Consider the following 10,087-nt stretch of genomic DNA (forward strand, 5'->3'; position numbering starts at 1 on the left):
ATGTGGTATATATACACAATGAAATAATATTCAGTCTTAAAAAGGAAGGAAATTCTGACACATGATACAACAAGGATGAACCATGAAGACTTTATGGTAAGTGAAATAAGCCAGTCATAAAAGAACAAATACTATACTATCTGATTTCACTTATATAGACTATCCACCAGCCGGGTGCAGTGGCTCACGTCTGTAATCCCAGCACTTTGAGAGGCTGAGGCAGGAGGATCACTTGAGCCCAGGAGTTTGAGGTTGCTATGAACAATGATGGTGCCACTGCACTCTAGCCTGGGCAATAGAACCTGTCTCAAAAAAAAAAAAAAAAAAAAAAAAGAATATCTAGATATCTTAGTCAATTTTGTGATATTATAACAAAATACTTGAAACTTGGTAATTTACAAAGAACAGAAATCTATTTCTCACAGTTCTGAGGGCTGGAAAGTCCGAAGTCAAGGCACTGGCAGATTTGGCTGTCTGGTAAGGGCTTCTCTCTGCTTCCAAGATGGCACCTTAATGCTGCAACTTCCAGGGGAGTGCTGTGTCCTCAAATGGCAGAAATGGAAGGTCAAAAAAGGGTCAAACTCCCTATATCGAGTCTGTTTATGATGCAGGGTGAGTGAGTGAATGAGTGAATTAATGAATTTTGGGGAAGCCTGTTTATAATGGCATTAATCTATTCGTGAGGGCAGAACCTCATGACCTAAACACCTCCCAAAAGACCACATTGCCCAACACTGTCGTATAGGGGATTAGGTTTCCAACACATGAATTTTGGAGGGAATGCATTCAAACCATAGCATCAGAGTACTAAAAATTAAGGAGACAGAAAGCAAAATGGTTGCCAGGGTCTGGGAAGAGGGAGATTGAGGAGTTATTGCTACATATTTCATGGGTATGATGTTTCAGTTTGGGAAAATGAAAAAAATTCTGGAGATGGATGGTGGTGATGGTTGCACAACAATGAAATGTACTTAATGCCACTGAAATGTACACTTAAAAAATTGTTACAATGGTAAATTTTATGCTATATATCTCACCACAATAAAAAAAATTAGGAGAATAATATCTGCCTAGAATATCTCACAGAGATGTTAATACAAACAAATTTGGGGCCTTATACAAATATTAATAAGTGAATAGCAGTAAGCCTCCAGAATTGGTTCCCTATTTTGACCTTGTAGGGGGTTTCAGACCAGAATTTCAAGCCACAGCAATGCCTGCCATTTTGTATATGACAATTCATCATATAGGCAGTGGTTCCCCAAACTTTTTGGCACCAAGGACCATTTTCATGGAAGACAATTTTTCCATGGATGGGGCAGGGGAGGTTTCAGGATGATTCAAGTACATTACATTTATTGTGCACTTTATTTCCATTATTATTATTATATTGTAATATACAATGAAATAATTATACAACTCACCATAGGTTGGGAACCCCGACATAGAGCAGACAGCTCTGGTGCCCATGTCCCATCCCCTCCACCACCTCTGACTGAACTTCACCTGCAGCTAAGACTCACCTGGCGCTGACAGCACTGTCCTCAGGAGTTCCTCTGATGTCATCATCTTACGTTACTACGGTACATTTCTCAAAACTAAGAAACCAACATTAGCATATTCTATTCACTAAACTCCAGACTTTAAAAGGTTTTCACCAGTTTTCCCGTTACTTTTCCTGCTTCAGAATCCAGTCCAGGATATCACATTGCCTTTATGTTTCTTTGGCTCCTGTCTCTGACAGTTTCTGTCTTTCTTGGGTTTTCATGACCTTGATAGTTTTGAGGAATACTGATCAGGTATTTTGTAGAATGTTCCTCAGTTTAGATTTGCCTGTTTTCCTCATGATTAGGCTGGGGTTGTGGATTTTGGGAAAGAATACCACATTTTATTAGGACCACAGGATATCTACCTGATGTTAACCTTGGTCACCTGGGTAAGGTGAGCCTGCCAGGTTTCTCCACTATAAAGTTAGTATTTTTCCTTTTCCATTGTCTGCTCTTTGGAAGCCAGTCACTAAGTACAGCCCATATTCAACTGACTCACATTTTAAAGTCTGCTCTGGGTGCTGGTTTGAGACTAGATCATAAAAAGACAAGGTTAAGAAGTAACATGCCAGGTAACATTGATAGGAGCTGAGACCAGTGTAGCCACCGAGGAGGCAATGCTGAACGCCCAGCTGTCACTTGCCAGCTTCTGAGCGGAGAAGCCTGGAGCCAGTCCTGGAGGGAGATGAGGATAAATATGAGTGCTGCAGCAGACGCCACCCCGAAATCACTTCATTCTTGCCCCTCATGGCTGGGCTTGGGGTTTTATTTCCCACTACCTGTATGCTACCTGAGGAAGGTTCCTAATACAGATGGGAGAAGGTGAAGTTTGATCGACTCACTGAATTAGGTAATTAATGTAACTTTTAGACTCTTGTAATAACATTTAGCTTAAAACACAACACATTGTATAGCTGTTTAAAAATATTTTCTTTATATCCTTATTCTATAAGCTTTTATCTTTTCTTTTTTTTTTTTTTTTTTGGCTGTGGGGAGGGTACCCAGTCTTGCGCTGTCACCCAGGCTAGAGTGCCGTGGTGTCATCATAGCTCACTGCCGCCTCAATCTCTTGGGCTCAAGTGATCCTCTTGCCTCAGTCTCCCGAGTAGCTGGGACTACAGGCATGTGCCATAACACCTGGCTAATTTTTTCTATTTTCAGTAGAGATGTGGTCTCCCTCTTGCTCAGACTGGTCTCAAACTTCTGAGCTCAAGCAATCCTCCCTCCTCAGCCTCCCAGATTGCTAGGATTACAGGCGTGAGCCACTGCACCCAGCTGCTTTTTTCTATTTTTAAATTATTTTATTTTTAAACTTTTTTGTTAAAAACTGTGACACAAACACACACATTAGCCTACGCCAACACAGGGTCATGATCGTCAATGTCACTGTCTTCCACTACCTGGAAGGTCTTCAGGGGCAATAACATGCATGGAACTGTCATCTCCTATGATAACAATACTTCAGGAATACCTCCTGAAGGACCTGCCTGAGGCTCTTTTACAGTTAACTTTTCTTCCATAAGTAGAAGGAGGAATATATTCTAAAATAACGATAAAAATATATTAATAGTAAAGACATAAACCAGTAACATAGTAATTTATTATCATTAGCAAGTATTGTGTACTGTACACAATTGTATGTGCTATACTTTTATATGACTAGCAGCACAGTGGACTTGTTTAGTACACCAGCATCACCACAAACATGAGTAATGCGTTGCAATACAACATAACAATGGCTAACATCACTAGGCAATTGGAATTTTTCTGCCCTATTAAAATCCTATGGTGTAATCCTAGCACTCTGGGAGGCCGAGGCGGGTGGATCGCTCAAGTTCGAGACCAGCCTGAGCAAGAGCGAGACCCCGTCTCTACTAAAAATAGAAAAAAATTATATGGACAACTAAAAATATATATATAGAAAAATTAGCCGGGCATAGTGGCGCATGCCTGTAGTCCCAGCTACTCGGGAGGCTGAGGCAGGAGGATCGCTTGAGCCCAGGAGTTTGAGGTTGCTGTGAGCTAGGCTGACGCCACGGCACACACTCTAGCCTGGGCAACAAAGTGAAACTCTGTCTCAAAAAAAAAAAAATCCTATGGGATCACGATTGCATATGCAGTCCATTATTGATCAAAATGTTAATTGGCACATGACTATAATTTATTTATTTATGTTGTGTATTGTCTGTCTCCTCTCTCCACCTCCCCACGCACCCTAGACAACAAGAAATCTTATCTCTTCTGCCTGCTACAGAGAATAGTGTCTGACATTAAGTAGGGCTTACTGAAGGAATGAATGAATGAATCTCTCCTACCTGAAATCATTATAACTTGTCACTCTAAAACTCACTTTTGATCATTCTAAGTTCAAAACAAAAATGACCCAGTAGAGAAAGAAAATGAATATCTGACAATACAAAGTTAACTTGTCTTCCAGATTTACCAGGTAGATATTTATTCCAATACATGAAATAATGTATGTGAAAAGTTATTCATTCATTCCGGCCTTATTTGAAGGAACAAAGCATGGAAATAATGTTATTGTCCATTGGTAGGGACAAGTTATACATTCTAGTATATCTATATAACAGAATGTTCTTAAACCATTAAAAAAAAGAGGAAGCTCTTTGTGTATTGATAGGAAATGATTTTGAAGATATGTTGTAAATAAAAAAAAGCAAGATGTAGGCAGTGTTTATAGTGCAATATCGCTTGGTTAAATGCGGGGTAAAGAATGTTTATACATCTTTGTTGTACATGCACAAAATATTTCTAAATGGACACAAAAGAGCTGGAACTTAATCGACTAGGGAAATTGGATGCCTTAGGGACATATTGCCCTTTTTTAACTTTTGAATTTTAAATCACATGACTATCTTACCTATTTTAATCAATTAACTAATTAATTAAAATAAGATTAACTTTTAAAAATGGATCTATACATTATGCAATGCTGCCTCTAACAGCCACTTAAAAATAAAATGAAACTGACAACCTGAAATAGCATTTTAATTTTTCCTTTTTACTGTTTATTCTAGATCATGTTTGTATAGTTAATCTCACTAATAATTAATGACCTTTTAAATTTTGGATATCATATATATGCAAAGTACTGAATTTATATTTCAAAATGGATTACTTTTATAATTCATTGTTAACATTGTCTGCCTAAATCATTCCTTACCACCAGTGAGGTAACTGTATTCAGAATCTAACTAGTTTATTTTAGTTTATATAATTTATTGGGCCTGTCCCAGAATCCACAAAAGGCCAAAAGCTGTTTTATGCCATTTTAATTTTAATTTTAATTTCTTATTGGAGTACAATATATACAAAAAGTATAAAAGTTATAAATGTACAACTCAATGACTATTCATAAACTGAACACTGTCATGTACATAGCACTAAAATAAAAAAAAGAACATCACCACCACCTCAATCCCTTCTTGTCACTCTCCTGTCCCCTAGGATGATCAATATTCTGACTTCTAATAGCATAGCTTAGTATTGCATGTTTTGTATATCATATAAATGTAATTTTGTAGTATTGCACTTTTGTATCTGCCTTGTTTTACTGAGCACTATATGAGATTCATTCATATGGTAGTTATGTCATTCACTCTCATTGAGTATAGCACTCCATTGTGTGAATATGCCACAATTTATCCATTCTATTGTTGATGGGTGTCTGAGTAGTTCCCAGTTGGGGCCATTTATGAATGGGAGGCTTTGAACATTCTTTCACATGTCTTTTGGGGGAATATTTGTATACATTTTCACGTAGGAGTGGACTTGTTCGATACTGATATGTGCAGCTCTAATAGATACTGTCAAACATTTTTTCTAAACAGTTGTACCAATTTGCACTCCTTCCGGCAGTGGTGAGAGTTCCAGTTGCTCCCCATTGTCCCCAACATTTCAAATTTTTAATTTTAGTTATTCCAGTGGGTGTGTAGGGTATCACTGGAAGCTGGGTTTTGGAAGTACTAACTTTTTTCAGAAAGTTTTTAAGCTGGGATAGGTTATAAACACCAAAAAAGTTGAAACTAGAAAAATGCAAGTTAAAGAGAACCCCAGCCTGCACAAGAGCAAAACCCGTCTCTGCAAAAAAAAAATAAAAATAAAAAAATTAGCCAGGTGTCCTGGTGCATGCTTGTAGTCTCAGCTACTAGGGAGGCTGCACCAGGACTGTCATTGGAGCCCAGGAATTTGAGGTTGCAGTGAACTATGACACCACTGCACTCTAGCCTGGGTGACAGAGCAAGACCCTGTCTCAAAAAAAAAAAAAAAAAAAAGAGAGAGAACCCTATTTTTATGTATATCCTTTTTTAATACTTGGGGTTCTTAAAGGCATGTGTTAACTTGAAAAAAAATATACATTCCTATATTCTTGAGGTTCAGAAGCTGTTGGGATGACAATGTGGTACTCTGGCATGTGTTACTACTTTGCTAGTCAACAGAGGACTGTGTACTGGTAACAATCTTAAAGTCAAGTCATGTAGCAGCCCACTCCAAAGAAATGCTTTGCATAGACGAAGATTTCTGCTGTCAGCACCACAATAACAGCTCTCAGTAAATCCTCTTCAGAGCCAGCTAACTAGTAAAACAATTCTGTGCAAACAAATAGGAAATGGAAATAAGAAAACAGCGTGGGTTTTTTTTGGGGGGGAGGGAACTTTGTTTCCAACGTGGTAGTGAGTTTCCTGTCAAATGTAAGCTCTTCAGTGTGGTGCTGGTGTCTAAGTTTCCCTGGGTCAGAAACCAGATTTTCCCTGAGCTGCTGTTGATCTTTTCTTTATGTCACCATCTCTCCCTTGCCACATCACACACCCACCACCCTGCTGCATATTTCCTCGGCAGAGTCTAGACCAAGTCACTGGTCTAGACTCCCAGATCGAGAACTACGTGCTGGAGCAGAGGGACCACACAGACACTGTGTACCAGCCCCCTATGACAAAGGGGATCTCAGCCTCCACTGCAGCCTCTTCTCATTCAAAGAGGTAACAGATGTCTTAGTTCATCTTTCAGCAGCTCACAATGATGAGGAAAACCAAGATTTGAGTGGCTATTCCAGGAACTTGGTGCCTTCCTCTTCCAATACTCATCTAAAACAACAGAGTTTCAGAATGACCAAACAACCCAGGGATTACACACAATCCAAAAGTCATGGTGTATTCAGTGGGTGGCAGCCTGGACAGGGCAGACTGTTTTCCGTTGGTAGCTGATGGTATTCTGGTAAATCTGAATTTCTCCTGACCAGGAGAAGGGACTTCTGTGTTGGGCCAGGGGAGTGGGAAGGGTCATGAGTTGGATGAAGTTATAAAAGGTTTGGGAAGTGTTTTAGAAAAACAATTTACTGAAAAGGAAGTAAAGAGTAGCTCTAAAGAGTGTGGTCTCTGGCTTTATCCGGCCTGGGCTGAAGTAGCCCCACGGCTCTGCGCGTACTATTGACATGATCTTGGGAAAGTTCTCACTTGACCTCTGCATGGCTCAGCATTGCCATCAGTGAAATCCGGTTGCAAAGTCCCTGCCTCGTGGGGTTATTGTGAAGATTACATAATGCTTACAAAGGGCTCAGCACAGCCAACTCCACATAGTAAGTGTTCATAAAGTTATTGTTATCTGCTTTTTTCAAGAAAAGCAGCAGAAGGGCATGTGACAGACTAATTATCCTGTTAGAAAGCGTTAAAGGAAAGGCAGAAGAGAGGGGATTTCAGAGCTAGAAAGAGAACTGAGGATGCAATTGCCACGCTGAGAGGTGTCCAGAATTAGCAGGAACATTGGCTGGAGGACTCCTCTGTGGAAAGCCCAGAGATGCTAGCCACGCCAGCCAATCAGTGAGCCCTGAGGGAAGCGTTTTCACCTGTGGTGGAAGGAAACCCTGGGCAGCCCAGCACAGAAGATGGAGGCATCAGCGGCATCGTCAGAGCCAGGCCGAAGGAGGGTTAGCTGACTGCAACGGGACGGCAAAGAAAGCACTCTGGGAAAAGGCTGTTTTGTGCTCGAAATTTATGCCAAGCCAATTGCAAAAACAAAGCTGAAAAGTCAGCTACCTTCAACTTCTAATTTTACATATGAAGAAACCAAGGCCCTTTAAAGGGGAGTAATTGTGTGATGTGGATATGCCTGGCGTGTTGGGACAAATGCTTGCGTGTGGTCATTCATGGCAGTAGACAGAAGGAATGGAATGCTCAGCACAGATAAACCAAGGAAAACCTGTGCACTTGGAGGAGAGAGTTTTAGAAGGGAAATCCACTCCCAACATCATTTTATTGTGATCCCAGGTAGTGGTAATGAAAAATAACTGAGGTTAGTAGCAGTAGGAAAATATAAGGCAAGTGAAACCTTCAGTTTGGGGGCAAACTGAGGGAACATATATTTGATAACCCCAAATATACCTTCTAATTACAGCAGAGGTTCAAAACCCAAATGCCTGCCAGGTAAGGTAACTATGTGAACCAACACAGTGTAGGGCACCTGGATGTGGTACAGACTAGCAAACAGGAAGGATGGATGCTCTACATAAAGCAATTTGCATTCAATTTTTAAAAATCACTGGCCCAAGACGCCTGGCTAGCTCAGTCGGTAGAGCATGAGACTCTTAGGGGCCTTGCCCAAAGGAAACACAGAGGTTGGCTCTGTTTCCATGTCCCCAGTTTGCAAACACTGTTCCGTACAGTGTTAAAACATAAAACATCATTAAACACGGTGTTAAAACATAAAACCTCATTAACATAGTGTTAAACATGAAACATCCTCAATGGTTTAAGGCTAAATGAAACATTGTTGGTCTAAAAAGGCCTATGGGCCGGGCGCAGTGGCTCACGCCTGTAATCCTAGCACTCTGGGAGGCCGAGGCGGGTGGATCGCTCAAGGTCAGGAGTTCAAGGCCAGCCTGAGTAAGAGCGAGACCCCTTCTCTACTAAAAATAGCTATATGGACAGCTAAAAATATATATAGAAAAAATTAGCCGGGCATGGTGGTGCATGCCTGTAGTCCCAGCTACTCGGGAGGCTGAGACAGGAGGATAGCTTGAGCTCAGGAGTTTGAGGTTGCTGTGAGCTAGGCTGACGCCACGGCACTCACTCTAGCCTGGGCAACAGAGTGAGACTCTGTCTCAAAAAAAAATAAAAATAAAAATAAAATAAATAAAATAAATAAATAAAAAAAATAAAAAGGCCTATGAAAAGTCAGCTTCATTTTAAAGGCGATCCCAATTGAAAAGAAAATGAAAAGTCGTAACATTTTCCCGCCTACATATTGATAAAAGGGATATTTTAGCACTTAGATGATGTCAATCTCCTCTTTAGGAAAAAAAGGAGGGTGGGGAGATATTCTTCCCCTACAGCACCAAGCATAGTGTTTGAAATATTGTATTAATGGTGCTTAAGGTCAAGCGCAACGGCTCACTTCTGTAATCCCAACTCTTTGGGAGGCTGGGGTGGGAGGATTGCGTGAGGCTAAGAGTTCAAGACCTGCCTGAGTAACATAGCAAGACCCCAGTTTCTGCAAAAAGTATATTTTTTTAAGTTAGCCAGGCATGGTGGATCACACCTGTAGTCCTAGCTACTCGGTAGGCTGAGGTGGGGGATCTCTTGAGCCCAAGAGCTCGAGGCTGCAGTGAGCTATGATGACATGACTGCACGCCAGTCTGGGTGACAGAGTGAAACCCTATCTCTTAAAAAAAATATGCTACTTTATAAATGTTTGTTGAATGAATAAATAGAATTATAATAGAGCAAAGTACTACCTGGAGACAGAACAATAACTTCTTTTTTAAGATTATAAAACTAAGGGGATAGATCTCCAACTCTAACCACCCCCTTCCCCTTCGGGATTTATTTTCAAACCCCAGCATCTTTGTACAAGGCCAACGACTTCAGTCTTATGACCTCTCTCATCTCATTGCTCTAGCAGAGATCAGAGACCATGGGCAGCCTTCCAAGAACACTTATCCACTCCCATCTTTTCTAAAATGATTTATAGGCAGCTGTTGAAATATTTTTGTTTTTCCTTGGCCTCTGAGTTTTTTGTCCTAACTCTCCCAACCCCTCCACCCCAAAGTAGGTCCATTTAAAAAAAAACTTATTCACCTACCATTTCATAATAGATAATAATATCCACTTATTACAGAACTCACTTCCTCAGTGGTATCCAAGCAGACTTTTAGTTTTTTGGGAATGGGGCAAGGGAACTTCATTTTTTTTTTTTTTTTTTTTTACAGAGTAATCAAGTTAAAACAAAGGAACATCAGAGCTCACTGTAACTCCCTGACTTTGGGGTTGTTGAGAACAAAGAGGGGGTGCCTACCTCCCAGAGTTGTGAGGAGTAAATATTCTGTACGTAAAAGGCTTGATTAGTGGCTGGCACATAGTAAGCACTTGGTGAACAGTGGATATTATTATCTATTATGGAAATGGTAGGTGAGTGTTTTTTTTTTTAATGGACCTACTTTGGGGTGAGGGTGTGGGAGAGTTAGGACAACAACCTGAGAGGCTGAGGAAAAACAAAATATTTTGACAGTTGCCTATAAATCAGGG

This window comes from Eulemur rufifrons, chromosome 17 (assembly GCF_041146395.1).
Source record: "Eulemur rufifrons isolate Redbay chromosome 17, OSU_ERuf_1, whole genome shotgun sequence".
Classification (NCBI taxonomy): Eukaryota; Metazoa; Chordata; class Mammalia; order Primates; family Lemuridae; genus Eulemur; species Eulemur rufifrons.